Genomic DNA, 16786 nt, shown 5'->3' with positions numbered 1-16786 from the left:
TAGACGCACCCGGTCGATAACCCTGCAGAGCTCTCCCATTCATATATATATATATATATATATATATATATATATATATATCCACTTTGTTCTTAAAACTTAAAAATTAAGTTTTGGTCCAATGGCAGGAAATAGGTTCATGATTGAAGAATGCCTCGGCTGCAGCGGTAATCATGACGCCTTCTGTGCCTTGTTTTGGCATTCGCTCTCTATGAAGCTTTCTGCACCGCCTTCTTGGTTAATGCATCTTGGAGTTGATCTCATCAGCCGAGTCCTGGAATTTGCTTGAAGTGCTGAGGTAAGCAAATCCCTAACTCATGGGGGTTCATGTTTCCAGGCTACTCTGGCCTGGTTTAACCCGCCTATCGAAGCAACGTACTAGGGGTTGCCACATTTAGTTGCAAACAGTTACTGGGAGCCACCGGTAGAAGCTGGATTTTAGGAGGGGCCGAAAAGTGGATGAGCTGCCTCTGGATAAAGTACAGCAGGCCCGCCACCAGAGGCGGAAATAAGTAAATGTTTATTACATTTTAATTTGAAGGGTCTTGAAGATTATATTTTGTCACAAAACTTAATCTGCTAATTTGAGAAATATTAATAATTAGTAACTTTCATGGCATGTATATAGTGAACTAAATAAGTATCAAATCTGATCTTTAACAAAGCACAATGGCTCTCCGCTAATGACAGGGAGTTTTTTTTAAGCGGTTAATATAAAGTAAATGTATATTGTGCAAAAACCATCAATGAAACCTGCAAAATAATGCTGATTACTACTTGAATTGTAGGAGAGTGCAGTAAACTGCCCCAAATATCAAGCGTGTGAGGACAGATAATCGGAATCGTCAGTTAGAGTTATCTAAGGACACAGGTCTATTTACTTGCTAGAAAGTGTTGCTCTGCCAACTCTGCTACAAAATTCCAGATGGTGTCTCTCCAGTGAATACAATTACTGTCCTTCCACCTTCAGAAACACATATACATATACGAGGAAATCAGCAGATGCTGGAAATTCAAGCAACACAGACAAAATGCTGGTGGAAAGCAGCAGGTCAGGCAGCATTCCACCAGCATTTTGTGTGTGTTACATATACATATACTACACTTTATCCGGTAAAATTTCCCTTTCATTAACAGAGAGCCATTGTATATAAGTTCTTGATGACAGGAGACTCACGGTACACTGAGCCGTTAGTAATTCAATGCTGGTTGCAGCGGATAATATTTGGCATAATAAATGTTTGCATTATTTATTTGACCGGTACAAGAATATTTTCAGGATGACAATGACAATAATTGTATTCACCGGAGAGTCACCGCCTGGAATTTTGTAGCAGAGTTGGCAGAACGACACTTTCTAGCAATTAAATAGACCTGTGTCCTTAGATAATTCCAATTGAAGATCCTGATCAACCGTATTCACACACTTGAAATTTGGTGCAGTTTCCTGCATTCCCATTTAATTCAGATAGTAATCATTATTATTTTGCAGGTTTTATTGTTTGTTTTTGCAGAATATTTGCCTGACCTTTGATTGACTGAACGATATTATCATTCTGAAACGGTTGATTATTTCTCGACATCTATGTCCCACTCTCTGCAGAATTTACACTTACCTTCATCCAGCGTCATAGACCTACAGCACAATACCGGTCCTTCGTCCCTCATAGCTCTGCAGGACATGTCCTTACCTTTGGGAATGTAGCTTTCTATTTTTCCAAGCTCCTTGTACCTATCCAGAGTTTCTGAAAAGACCCTATCGTATCGGCCTCCACCACCGTCGCCAGCAGATCATTCTACGCACTCACCACTCTCTGTGGAAAAAAAAACAAAAACTTGCCGCTGACATCTCCTCAGTACTTACTGCCAAGCACCTTAAAACCGTGCCCTCTCGTGCTAGCCAGTTGAATCCTGGGAAAAACTCTGACTATCCACACGATCATTGCCTCTCATCATTTCATACACATCGATCCTCTATCACCTCTCATCTTCAGTCGCACCAAAGCCGAGTTCACTCAAGCAATTCTCATAAGGCATGCTTCCTAATCCAGGTAGCATCTTTGTAAGTTTCCTCTGCTCGCTCTGTTGTTTCCACATTCTTCCTACAGATGGAGAGAAAAAAAATCTTCAAGTTGTTACGTAACACATCTCCAGCATTCCTACTTAGTAACTCCCTCCGTCTTCAACAGAACCTTACGAAGATACAATTCCCTGCACGGCCCCCAGCCCCTTCTGCGGTTTCTGCAGGAATCAAGTCACTCCCCTGTCCACGATCCCTCCAGACTGATCTCCTTCCTGGCACTTACCACTGCAAGCATTACAGCTGCCCTACCTGCATCTACACGTCCTCCCTCAGTCCATATTTTGGGGACCCAATATGTATTCCGGTACCGCATTGTGGAACACTATCGATTCGCATTCACCCTCTAAAATCCGTGCTTTTCGACATTGGTGAATGAATGTGTAAATATTCCCCAGGGGTCCTATCCAGACGGAACTGCGGCTGCTCTATAAGAATGAAGATCAGTGAATCCCAGTAGAATGGCAGAATGAGTTTCAAACAGCCTTGCAACAGGATATATAGATGCACATTGGAGACTTGCTCTGTGACTCGTCTCCTAAAATATCCTATTTTTTGTCCACAGCTGACACGGAACAAGACTATGATGGAGTATTCCATACTTAAATCTTCAGCCAGTCAATAGGACTGTTGTTGCCATACAGCAAAGGACCACGCTTCATGTCATTTCATTCTGCAGTGTGAACCGTGTTCGGTGCTCGTCCAGGCAGCACCTCCAGCGTCTGAGCATTGGCCACAGGGGATCTGCTATCTCAGAGTCACCGTGTGAATCAGAAACATGCTTTGCCGAGAAATATATCCCCGCACGTCACTGTTATTCTCTACTTCTTCCCTTCGCCACTGAAAAGGCTGAAATCCTAAAAAAAGAAAATTTAATCATTGCCATCGGAGGAGCTATTGGCGACAGACAATAAATGATGCCTTGGTAACAGCATAAATATCGCAGAAATCAACGGAACTAGTACGAGTGTTGATGTATTGATCAATTCATTTCATCTCTTGTCCGCCATTACTCCACTGCTCCATTAATCAATACTCCCTGTCCATTGATCAACACCCGAAATAATTTTGTTGATTTCTGAGATATTTGTGTTGTTACCAAGGCATAATTTATTGTCTGTCTCCAATTGCTCCTCCGATGTAGCGTGGTCCTTTGCTTCGTAAAAACAACACAAAAGCTACACTAGACTACAGACCTACACAGGACTACATAAAGCGCACAGAACAGTGCAGGCAGTACAATAAATTATAGACAGTACAATAAAGACAATAGGCACAGTAGAGGGCAGTATGTTGGTGTCAGTCTGGGCTCTTGGTATTGAGGAACTGATGGCTTGTGGAAGAAACTGTTGCACAATCTGGTCGTGAGAGCCCGACTGCTTCGGTGCCTTTTGCCAGATGGCAGGTGGCAGAAGTGGCAGGAGGAGAAACCCCGATGATCCTCTCAGCTGATCTCACTGTCTGCTGCAGGGTCTTGCGATACGAGCTTGTGAAATTTCCGAACCAGGCAGTGATACAGCTGCTCAGGATGCTCTCAATAACCTCTGTAGATCATGGTGAGGGTGTGGGAGTGGGGTGGGAGATGGACTTTTCTTAGCCTTCTCAGAAAGTCGGGACTCTGCTGGGCTTTCTTTGCTTGCAAGCTGGTGTTGAGGAGCAGGTGAGATTCTACGCCAGGTGAACACCAACAAATGTTGTGCTTTTAACGATCTCTACGGAGCAGCCGTCGATTTTCAGTGGGGTGCGGTTGCTCCGTGCCCTCCTGAAGTCAACATCTATTTTCTTTCTTTCACATTCATAGACAGTTTGTTGATTCCGCACCAGTCCGTTAGCCGCTGAAACATTTCTCTATATGCTGACTCGTCGTTATTGTTGATGAGACCCACCACGGTCGTGTCATTGGCGAACTTGATGATGTGGTTCGAGCTGTCTGTTGTTGAATAGTTGTGAGTCAGCAGAGTGAACAACAGCGGACTGAGCACACCGCACTGGGGAGTCCCCGTGTCTAGTGTGGTGGTGTTGGAGATGATGCTTCCGATCCGCTGTTATCCCCTCTATACCTATTTCCAGGCACTTTAAAACGATGCCATCTTGTGTTAGCCATTTCGGCTGTGGGTTTGGGGGGATCTCTGACTATCCACGCGATCAATGACTCTCTTCATCTGATACACCTCTGTCAGGTCACCTCTCATCCTCTGTCACTACAAGGAGAAAAGACCCAGTTCTCCTGAAGTACGACCTCCATTCCAGGCAACACCCTTGTAAATCTCCTCTGTACTCCCTCTCTAGTATCCATGTATGTCTGTATATTATCAATAGTATAAACCCCGGATGGGGAAAATCTGCCTGCCTTCACACTGTGCATTTCTCCAACTCTTCCTTTCAATTTATCGCTGGACATTTTGAAGCTTAATGATATTTCAAAACTGTAAATAGATGGCCAGAACAGCCTACGATATTCTATCTACGGCCTCACCAACATGTTGTACAGCTTCAACATAACGGCCGCACTCGTGTACTCTGTGATCTGATTGTGAAAGCCACTGTGATCAGAGCTCAATACGAGCCGATCTGCCCGTGACGCCGATTTCCAGTAATTGTCGATCTGTATCGCCAGGTTTCTTTATAAATACTGCACACTAAAGTCCATATATTCAATATGCGCGTTGAAACCTGTTGCAACTTTTCTCACAACGCAGACCATCTCACACTAGTCTGGATGAAATGCCATCTGCCATTTTTCAGCCCATTTCCTAGCCAGTCAACAACCAGCTACAAATCTGGATAGTTCCTGGCTGGAACAACGCCTCCAAATTAAGAGTCGTCCGCATTTCTTCTGATTCAGTTTTCTACATCGACATCTGTGTCATTAACATACATGATAAAAATAAAACAATGGGCCAAGCACCAGTCCGTGCAACACAATTGTCAGAGTCAAAGAGTCAACCATCCAACTCTGCTAGAGGAGAAAAGAACGTTCACCAATCCGTCCACAAGCCGCATAACTTTTGTGTAGGCGCGTAACTTTTTTTTCCCATTATCAAAGGTCCCTGGAGTATTGCTATCAATCTCTTTTATATGTTCAGAAGAACATACGTACAAGTTGTTTTATAGTGATACATTTCATCCGCTGTTACTCGACAATGACTCGAAATGACTAAAACAAGCGTCAGGAAAAAATGATCCTATCTTCCCCCTCAATAAATTGTACCCTATTTCACTTGCTGAGCTGATCTTCCGCCCTCAAATGTCAGAAGCGAATGTGCTCCGCTCAATGGGGCAGAATAAATACGTTTGAAGTTCATTGTTCATGTTCGTTGTTCAGCATGTTTGTCTATGTAGGATACAACACTAACCAGAAATGCTCCCATTTCAGCAGCTGACGACAGATGTCTTAGAAAGTACATTGGTAGCGCTCGTATTATCTTTCGTTTAAAAATTAATAACTTGTAACATCCCCTGGGGATACGAATTCATGGCACGCTAACAGAGTGAGAAAAACACTTTAATGTAAGTGTTTGTGTAGCTGGTTGTCGTTCATGTGACTGATGTCATAATCACACTAATTGCCTCAGTGGAATTATTCTGAATTGCATATAACTCTGTAAAACCAGTCAACTGTCCATATGAGCAACGGGAACGTTCCGTACAACTGAACGCTGCTTCTGACGGAATATGGGATATCCAGCGATTTACTACATCGCGGGCGTTTTCTATCCTTCTATTGTCGCGATCGGTGTCCCTGGTAAGATACTGGAGCTGGTCACTCTATGTATGGTCCCGTCGTCTCTTGCTTTCATTCGATGGAACTGTTTATACTTTTACTGAGCCCAGATGCTACCTTCGTCTAAAATGTGTTTCCAGAATTGAGGATTCAAGCATCTGATAGTTTTGTTAATCAGCTTCCAGATTTCTTCTGTCTGATGCGGTTTTTTTTTGTCAATGACGTTGGTGCCCATACTACTATAGTTCCATAATTTCATCTTGCTCGGCTTTCTTAACTGACACTAGTCGCATTTCGAGACTAGACGCTTTTTCAACTGAACGGCCAGTCGAATATCGACACTCAGCTCTGTTCTTCCATAAAATGTTAAATTATCACCTATGCATTAATTCTCACTACAAATAAACCTTTCAGCTGTTTCACCTCAAACAATGGAAATGGTGTTGTTTATGGAGCGATTGACCTTCACTGGTACGTGAGTCATGGAAATCATATGCCCGGCTCTAATCTGTCGGAGAGCCGTCAACCCACTGTTAATTCTGTCCGTTATTGTCCAGCACGTACTGAGTCAACCGCAAATTGAATTTCTGCTTTTCACTTCCACAAAAAATTATACCCTGGGCAGCATTGGAAAAATGGTGGAAATTCATACTTTTGCAGGTAATGATAATTCTGTGTTGAGTTTTTTTCTCCTCGAATTTCTTGTAGTTAATTTAACGGCCATAGCGATCCTATCTCGGGGAAAATGCGGACTCTCCAAATGCATCACCCGTTACCTGGTTGGAATGGCAACAGCGGATCTGATGGTGGTGATACTTTTCGCTTTAGTGGAACAGACCAACAATATCTACATTTATTCCAGATCCCTGCTTATCACTCCTGTATGCGCAGTGACAAGTGTGTTATTTATTATGACGAGGGACTGTTCCGTTTGGTTTACGGTCAGTTTTACCTTTGATCGTTTCATCGCAATATGTTGTCGAAAGCTCGGGCAACGATACTGCACTGAGAGAACAGCGACGGTGGTTATGGTGACCGTGCTTTTAGTGAGTTGCGGAAAAAGTACCCCGTTTTACTTTGCCATTGAACCTTACGTCATTATTGACAACATGCCGTGGCGTTGTGCCCTCACAGATGAATACGCTACTTTACCCGTGTGGAAAGGAGTCGAATTACTAGATGGCATTTTAACACCGTTGCTTCCAATCGGCCTAATTCTTACCTTCAACGGGTTAACAGTACGATATATTGTTGCAGCAAATAGAATCCGCACAGGGCTTCGGAAGAGCAGTGATAATCAGAAAGATACCGAGATGGAGACCCGCAGAAAATCGATGATTTTATTGTTTGCAATTTCAGCTAATTTCATATTACTCTGGATGCCCTATACAGTTCGTTCCCTGAAATGGCAAACGCAAAATTACTATTACCTGGACAGATATTTGACTACCCCGGTATATATACTACAGCAATTTGGGTTCATGTTGCAAACTCTCAGTGTGTGCACCAATACTTGTATCTATACACTGACACAGAGGAAATTCAGACAAGAGCTGAAGGATGGAATGAAGTTTGTTTTTACATTAAATGGCCACCTCTGTAGATAACGCTCACTCCTATTGCAATTCAGCGCAGTTTTAGAATAAAACAGTTTTAAAAATTACCCAGATTTGTCAAATATGTCATAAATACAAACAAACTTCTGCCTGGTGAACCTGAAATGAATAAATTCCAAACTATCACAGAGACTTGACAGCCATTCGGGAACCATAGCATGAAAGCCAGGACAGCCTCCGGGATAGTCTCTTCCACCAGGGCATCAAACTGATTAACTCACGCTGATTTGAGTGATTCTCTATGTTACATTCACTGTTCTATTTATTATAAACTCTTATAAATTACTAAGATTACACGTTGCACATTTAGACGGAGACGTAACCTAAAGATTATATTCCTCATGTATGTGAAGGATGTAAGAAATAAAGTCAAGTCAATAACAAGGGAAATAATGACATTCGGAATTTTTCGGGCTCAGATGTTTCAAAACGCTCATAGCCGAGTATAAAAGAGTAAAGGGAAAGCCTTTTAAACTCAAGGAGAGTGTGATATATCACAGCTGCGGAAAGGAAGGACGCTGTGGTTGGATTGTTTGTTAATAGCCTGTCAGCGCAACTCGGAAGGGAAGAAATACTCATTTGAGAGTATTCATCAAAACGGAAAAAAAATACACATGCAGACAGTGACAGATCAGGAGAAAGATTTTGCACAGGTGCTTATATTAACACGGCTGTTGTCACAGGCAACTTAAACTTCCCTGATATTCATCAGCGATTCCTCTGTTTAAAAAGTTTAAACGTGACAGAATTTTTCAGTTGTGTACAGGAAGCAGCGGGAAGGCGGAGGAGTGAACATTCCATCTTGTACTAATACTCGAAAGTGAAATGGGTCAGGTAACTGATCCCTCCGCGTGTCGGCATTTCAGAACGATAGAGCTCAGATATTCGACATACCTTACCCTGGGATAGAATGTACTTTATTGATATTATTGGGTAAGAACGTTGGAGCCGAATTAGGGAAGAGTTTTGTTCCTTCAAATGCACAAGATAAATCAGGTGATTGTTAATGGAGCACTTAATTGGGGTTCAGAATTGGCTTGTTTTATTGAGGCGAGGATCGGCTGGCCTCGTAAAGTAAGCCTGGTTCATAAGAGAAATGGAGCATCTCCTCAAGGGGAATAAAGAAATATACTTATGGTTTTGGAAGAAAGGATCAGGCAAGGGTATGGAATGTCAAAATTTAGCCAGGGGAGAATTAACAATGGACAGGAGAATTAAAAGGGAACATGAGAATGCATGGGAGAGCAGCTTTAAGGTAGATGAAAAACAGGAGGATGACGAGAGACAGATTAGGGAAGATCAGAGATAAAAGAGTAAGATGGTGTCTGGAGTGCAAGGAATGACCTTGAAGAATGTGGATACAGCTAAAAAAAAAGCAGGTGTGCTGAGGCATGCAGAAGCTTAGAATTACGAGCTGGAAACTGGGAATGCATGAATGTAAACCATTTCCCGGTGCTAGAAGGTGTGTAATCCAGTTAATTAGAAAAAAAAAAGTGGAGATATTGCTGCGTTTTTGGACATGACATTTGCGTCATCACTGGCCACAGAGGTAGTGCGGGAGGTTTGGAGAATGGCAAATGTTATTTCTTTTTCAGAAAATGAAAAGGGGATAGCATTTTGAATTTCAGATGACTGATTCTTCGGTCACTAGTGGGCAAGGTATTGGAGAGGCTTCTTAGAGACAGAATTTACGGAGAGATTTTTCTGGCTGTGGATAGACAGCATGGCTTTGTGTCCCTTTTGAGCCAGAATAAATTCCATGAAACAGTGAAAACTAGGCAGATGAAGCTCGAGTCGGTATGGGGTATATTAATTGTGTAAACTATTAGACTGCGTTACTTATGATGCACACTTTCAAAAAGTAGACCAAACATTTAATTCCTAAAGTGAAAATTCTGAACAAATATTTTAAAGATCAAAAAGGAAAGCAGATGTGGCTGATTGCGGCCACCATCCACTAAGACCTTATACAATTTCGGAAACAGAAGCAGTATCTGATATCTACATGTTCCTGGAAATTTATTTCAACCAATGAAGCAGACATTTACAGACAGTGAGATCCTATTGTTAACAAAAAAAGTTTAATTCAAACATCCATTCAAATGAACGTTAACAATCATACAACTGCCTTTCGTTCATTTACGCACTCATTACATCTGTTTCTCTTTTAACTGAACTCACAAATATCCAGTCTTGTGCAATATTTTAAATTCTCAATGCATTTGCACTTTAATCTATCGCAGAACTTTTAAGTGTTGAACAGTGAAAAAATAATTTATAATTAGAATCATGCAACATTTAAGATATCCTTTCGAGTCTAAAGCAAAGGCACCTTGAAAGTTATGTATCGCCCACAAATTACTGTACAACAGATCTAAAAAATGACGTCATTACGTCACCAAATCTCCAAAGACTTAAACGTTTTCTTACCTCCAATCACTGACCAAAGATAGGATTGAGATTAAATGAACGATTTGTTGTTTATTATCATGTTCAATAATCGCCATCACCAGCGTTAAAGTGACAGATATGTACACTGAACTGGCGCCTTTGCCATACGCCCACATCCCAATCGGCACTATGGTGTTTACCGCCTTAATAATGGAGTGAAGGTATATTCCTTCAATGAGTTCCCTCCCTTATAATCGGAGGGATGAGCTTCGGATGATGGGGTCTAACGGAGACTCGTTTGCTTGCATCTTCTGACTCAGCTCTATTTCTATCTTATTTCTATCTTTCTTCTTCCTTTTCTGAGTTTTTTTGAAGGCTGCGGCCTGGAGTTACACTATATAGAAACAGATAAAACTATGAAAGTGATGGAGAAGACAGAGGCAGGAAAGTTGTTTTCACTGGTAGATGAAACCAGAACTCGGGGACATAGACTCAAGATACGGCAATGTTGATTTCGGACGGAGATAAGGAGGAAATGTTTTCCCAGAAAGCGGTGACTCTGCAGAATTTTCTGCACAATGAAGCACTGCAGGCTACCCTAGGAACTATATTTTAGACAAGGTCGGATAGATTTTTGCAAAGTAGTGGAATTATGGGTTAAGGGGAAAAGACAGGGAGGTGGAGATATGTCCAGCGTCCGATTGGCGATGGTCTTATGTAATGGCGGAGCAGGCTCGAAGAGCCAAATGCCCTACCCTGTTCTTATTTCTTAAGTTCTTGTACTTTTATTCCTGCCGCTCGTATGGTTACATTTGGTTAGCACCTCTCAGTATCTTCTGCTAATACCCACATTTAACTTAACGGATTAATCCTTAAAGTTAATTCTTCACTTCCTCCGATATCATTGTATTTTCGGAAAAGTTGAATGTTGCGAATGTAATTTTAAGGCTTTATAAAACGGTTTTGTTTTGTGGTCTTTTGATCCTTTCACATAGGAACATAATCCAATCAATTCCCTTTTCTCTGCCGTATACCCTAGCCTGCCCTCTGGCGGTCAGTTGTCTGTAACAGCTCACTACGATTATCCGCGGGCAGTAATGTCCCAATATCATGATCAATATTTCTCAGATGTTGAGGTACAAAGGATGTAGTGCGTGTTGTATTCTTCTTTCAGATTCTTGCCCCTGTTTTCTTCCATTGTGACTTTCTCCTTAGTGTCAAATGGGGAAGGGAGTCGGAGTGACAAGAATACTGGGTTCTTTGCTTGTATGCTGGCAAGAGATGTTCGGAAATAGGGTGACATTCATCGTCATAACCATACAGATCTGCCTCGCAACGTCCACCACCAACCAAATCCACCCCCATTTATTATTTCTCTGTTAATGAGGATGTTAGCCCAGCAAATTTCCAATCAGCTGCAGACACTTAATTTGATCTGCAGTGTTACATAGAAACATAGAAAACCTACAGCACAATACGGGCCCTTCTGTTCACAAATTTCTTCCGAACATATCCCTACCTTAATAATTACTAGGCTTACCTATAGTCCTCTATCTTACTAAGCTCCATGTACCTATCTAAAAGTCTCTTAAAAGACGCTATTGTATCCGCTTCCACAACCGTTGCTGACAGCCCATTCCACGCACTAACCACTCTCTGAGTAAAAAAAAACTTACCCCTGACATCTCCTCTGTGCGAACCTGTGCCCTCTCGTGGCAAGCATTTTAGCCCTGTGGGAAAAAAAGCCTCAAACTATCCACACGATCAGTGCCTCCTGCTTAGCTTATACACTTCTATCAGGTCACCCTTCATACTCTGTCTCTCGAAGGAGAAAAGGCCGAGTTCACTCAACCTATTCTCAAAAGGTATGCTCCCCAATCCAAGCAATATCCTTGTAAATCTCCTCTATATCATTTCTATGGCTTTCACATCCTTCCTGTAGTGAGGCGACCAGAACTGAGCACAGGTCTGACCAGTGTCCTATATAACTGCAACATTAACTCACGGCTCCAAAACACATTTCCACGATTGATGAAGGCCAATACACTGTATGGGTTCTTAACCACAGCGTCAACCTGCGCAGCTGCTATGAGCGTTCTATGGATTAGGACCCTAAGGTCACTCTGAACCTCCACACTGCCAAGAGTCTTACCATTAATGCTATATTCTGCCATCAACTTTCACATACCAAAATGAACCACTTCACACTGATCTGGATTGAAATCCATCTGCCACTTCTCAGCCCAGTTTTGTGTCCTATCAACGTCTCGCTGTAACCTCTGACAACCGTCCACACTATTCACAACACCTCCAACCTTTCTGGCATCAGCAAACTTAATAGCCCATCCCTCCAGATCATTTATAAAAATCACGTAGAGTAAGGGTCCCAGAACAGATCCCTCAGGCACTCCACTGTTGACCGACCTCCATGCAGAATGTGACCCATCTACAACCACACTTTGCCTTCTGTGGGCAAGCCAGTTCTGGATCCACAAAGCAATGTCCCCTTGAATTCTATGCTTCCTTTCTTTCTCAATGAACCTTGCATGGGGAACCTTATCAAATACTTTGCTGAAATCAATATACATTACATCTGTTGCTCTTCCTTCATCAATGTGATTAGTCACCCTCTCGAAAAATTCAAGGTGCGACCTGCCCTTGACAAAACCATGCTGACTATTCCTAATCATATTATAGCTCTCCAGAAGTTCATAAATCCTGCCTCTCATGATCTTCTCCATCAACCTACCAACTACAGAGTTAAGACTCACTGGTCTCTAATTTTCTGGGCTATTTCTACTCCCTTTCTTGAATAAAAGAAAACATCCACAACTCACCAATCTTCCGGAACCTCTTACGTCCCCATTGATGATGCAAAGATAATCGTCAGATGCTCAGCAATCTCCTCCTTCGCCTCCCAGAGTACATCTCATCCGGTCCCGGCGACTTATCCAACTTGATGCTTTACGAAACCTCCAGCACATCCTCTTTCTTAACATCTGTATGCTCAAGCTTTTCAGTCTGCTGCAGGTCATTACTGCAATCACTAAGATCCTTTTCCATAGTGTATACTGAAGTAAAGTATTCATTAAGTACCACTTCTAATTCCTCCGGTTCCATACACACTTTCCCATTGTCACGCTTGAGAGGTCCTATTCTTTCACGCCTTATCCTCTTGCTCTTCACTTACTTCTAGAATGCCTTGGACTTTAATCCTCCCTGCCAAGGACAACTCTTGTCCCCTTCTGGCTCTCCTAACTTCCTTCTTAAGCTCCTTCCTATTAGCTTTATAATCTTCTACATCTCCAACATTACCTAGCTCTCTGAACCTTTTGTAAGCTTTTCTTTTCTTCTTGACAGAGTTATTACAGCCTTTGTACACCACGGTTCCTATACACTACCATAACTTCCCTGTCTCATTGGAACGTACCTGTACAGAACGCCACACAAATATACCCTGAATATTTGCCACATTTCTTCCGTACTTTTCCATTAGAACATCTTTCTCCAATCTATGCTTCCAATTTCCTGCTGATAGCCTCATAATTCCCCTTACACCAATTAAACGCTTTTGTAACTTGTCTGTTCCTATCTCTCTCCAATACTATTGTAAAGGAGATAGAATTATGATGGCTGTTACGGATTCAGGCAACAATAAACATATGAGTTAGGCAGGTTTTTTTTAATAACAAATAACATGTTTATTAAACACTGAAAACAACCCCCGCAAAAATAAACAAATCACTAACGTCACCGGAAATCAGCTGCTGTGCGGACGCCTAAACAGTTCTTAAAGTGATGTTGCAAAAACAGTTCTTCAGAGTAGTATTGCCAAAAGTTCAAAATGCTCAAAGTCCATTTAAGGGAGAGACTTTTTAAGACGATTTAAATTCTCTTTCACGTCGTGTTGTTTCGGTTCCCAAATCGAACTTTTCCCACGAAGAATTTATGTAACGAAACGAAACGGCTTATAGGCACTGACCTTTCCTTTACAACACTGTTCTCAAACCTTTCTGATATTTCACAGGGATTAACAGGATAACAGTCAACGAAATCCTTCCGAATAAGGATCAAACAAGGTCGAACTTGTTTCACCGTCGAAATCGATTCTCCTCGATCTTTAACTCCCGAACTCCGATCTTCACTCTCCACTGATTCTCAACTAGCAGTATTGTTAAGAAACTGCTGGCAACGACCTTTTAAACTTTAGGCATTAGATAAAACTTCATCTTTAAACTAAACTGCGTCATAACATTAAATCACGCAGTGGCATGAAGTCAACATGGCAAATCCAGCCACGAACTGACCCTCCTCACAGGGAGGGGTCCTCCTTTTATACCCTGTAAAAAAAACCTGTCACATGACCTCTACTGGCGGGAAAATGACGTCACTCCATTACCTCAAGTCCAGTATAGCTTCAACACCTGTCACGTGACAAGTACACCACTGTCATGTCACGGGTACGTAACATGACTATCTCCAAGGTTTTCTCCTACTGAGAGATCTGACACCTGACCAGATTCATTTCCCAATACCAAATCAAGTACAGCCTCTCCTCTTCCAGGCTTATCTACACATTGTGTCAATACACCTTCCTGAACACACCTAACAGACTAATCCCCTTCTAAATCCATTACTTTAGGGAGATTCAGATTAATATTTGGGTAATTAAAATCTCCTATCATGACAACTCTGTTATTATTACACCTTCTCAGGATGTGTTTCCCTATCTGCTCCTCGATATCCCTTGTACTATTGGGCGGCCTATGCAAAAGAATGAGTAAAGATATTGATCTCTTCCTGTTTTTAACCTCTAGCCACAGAGACTGCGCAGACATCGGCTCCATGGCGTCTACCTTTTCTGCAGCCGTAACTATATTTCTGATCAACAACGCCACGCCTACATCTCTTTTGCCTCCCTCTCTGTCCTTTCTGAAACATCTAAAACACGGCACTTGGAGTAACTAATCCTGTCCCAGAGTGATCCAAGTCTTTGTAATGGGCACCACATCGTATCTCCACGTACTAATCCAAGCTCATGTGCTTTATTCACAACATTCATGCGTCAGTATAGACACATAGCAAACCTTCGGTCTGAGCGCGTCACTTCTCGATCACCTGTCTATCCTCCCTCTCGCACAGTCTCCAAACTTTTTCTATTTGTGAGCCAACCTCCTCTTCCCCAGTTTCTTCAATTCGGTTCCCACCCCCAACAATTCCGGTTTAAACTCTAACCAGTAGCCTTAGCAGACCTCCCCGCCAGAATATTGGTCCCACTGGGATTCAAGTGTAACTCGTCCTTTTTTGTACAGGTTACTCCTGCTCCAAAAGAGGACCCAACGATCAAGAAATCTGCATCCCTTTCACCTGCTGCAATCCCTCAGTCACGCATTTATCCTCCAACTCACTCTATTCCTATTCTCACTGTAGCGTTTCAGTAGTCCCGAGATTACTACCATTGCGGTCCTGCTTCTCAATTTACTTCCTCACTCCCTGCAATCAGTTTTCAGGACCTCTTCCTTTATCCTACCTAGGTAATTGGTACCAATACGTATCACAACCTTTGGCTGTTCTCCCTCCCACTGCAGGGTATCTTTGACGTAATCTGAATCATCCCGGACCCAGGCACCTAGTAAGCAAACTGCCATCCAAGTTTCTTTCCTGCGTCCACAGCATCGCCTGTCTGACCTCCTAACTATAAAATCTCCATCACTTAGTCTTACATTCCCTACCCCTCTGAGCTACATGGCCTGACTCTGTGTCAGATGAACGGCTACTGCCACTTCCTCCAGGTAGGCTGTCCACTCGAACAGTACACACACAGGAGTACTTACTGTCAAGGTGTACAGCCACAGGGGTACACTCTAGTACCAGACACTTCCCCTTCCCTCTCCTGACTGTGACCCACTTCTCTGCCTCCCGTGGCCCTGTGTGACCACCTTCCAATAACTCCTTTCAATCACCTCCTCGCTCTCCCTGACCAGGCGATGGTCATCAAACTGCATCTCCAGTTCCCTAACTTGGTCCTTCAGGAGCTGCAGTTCGACTCACAGGGTGCAGATATGGCCATAAGAGAGGGTGGGAGACTCCAGGAATTTCCACATCTGACACCAAGCACAGAAAACTGACCTCGTACACGTACTTCCTTTCTACAAGTAACGCGGGTAAAGCTAAGCTTACCTCGCCTTTTCACGTTACTGCCCAAGCCGGTTTATCCAGAGCCCCTAAATCTGCTACCACTCGCTCCCCTGCCGGATCCGACGCGGCCCGCTGTATAGAGCTGTCTTCTTTCAAACCGTTTGCGCTCTACTGGCTGGCGCCAGACGCCTGCGCAGTCTCACCTCTCTTTTACTTTCCTTTTCTGATAATAAGTTCGACATTAAATTCTAAATGTGTTTAAATCTGTGTACATTTTGCTCATCCTTCCACTTCGTTGCAAACCCTAAAATGCTTCTTATAACTCACCCTATTCCGTCACAAGCACTCTAAAACTGATTCCAGTGCATTATTTACGCGATCGTCGCACACACCTTCCTCTCATGTATGTTGCTTTCTAACTAAGGTTGACAGCTTCTTTTGAACATGGTTCACCACATTATGGAAGACATGATTGCTTCATCTAATCAATCCCGCCGTAATCGAGCATGCTGCCGCAATTCTACCCAATTCTCAATTAATCATCCTTTTGCTCCGGCTTCGATTAAATTCCTTGCCTCACATTTTCCCATGGGTAATCAACGAGACCTTTATCACAGCGTTTTTATTTTCCTTCATACGTCCACGACCAGGGATATCTCCACACTGAGGAGAATTCTACGTTACAGTGTAACAATCAGAATAAAATTCCGAGTATGGTAATGTTGACCCTTTCGGATCAATTTTCCTTTCATTGCAGTCTAGAAGTTTCATTGGCGATTATATCAATATAAAATAAATTACATTTCATAAAGGCAAAGTGTGTGAGATGCAGCTGGG

This window comes from Hemitrygon akajei, unplaced genomic scaffold, assembly GCF_048418815.1.
Source record: "Hemitrygon akajei unplaced genomic scaffold, sHemAka1.3 Scf000062, whole genome shotgun sequence".
NCBI classification, from domain to species: domain Eukaryota; kingdom Metazoa; phylum Chordata; class Chondrichthyes; order Myliobatiformes; family Dasyatidae; genus Hemitrygon; species Hemitrygon akajei.
This window is presented reverse-complemented; position numbering follows the sequence as displayed.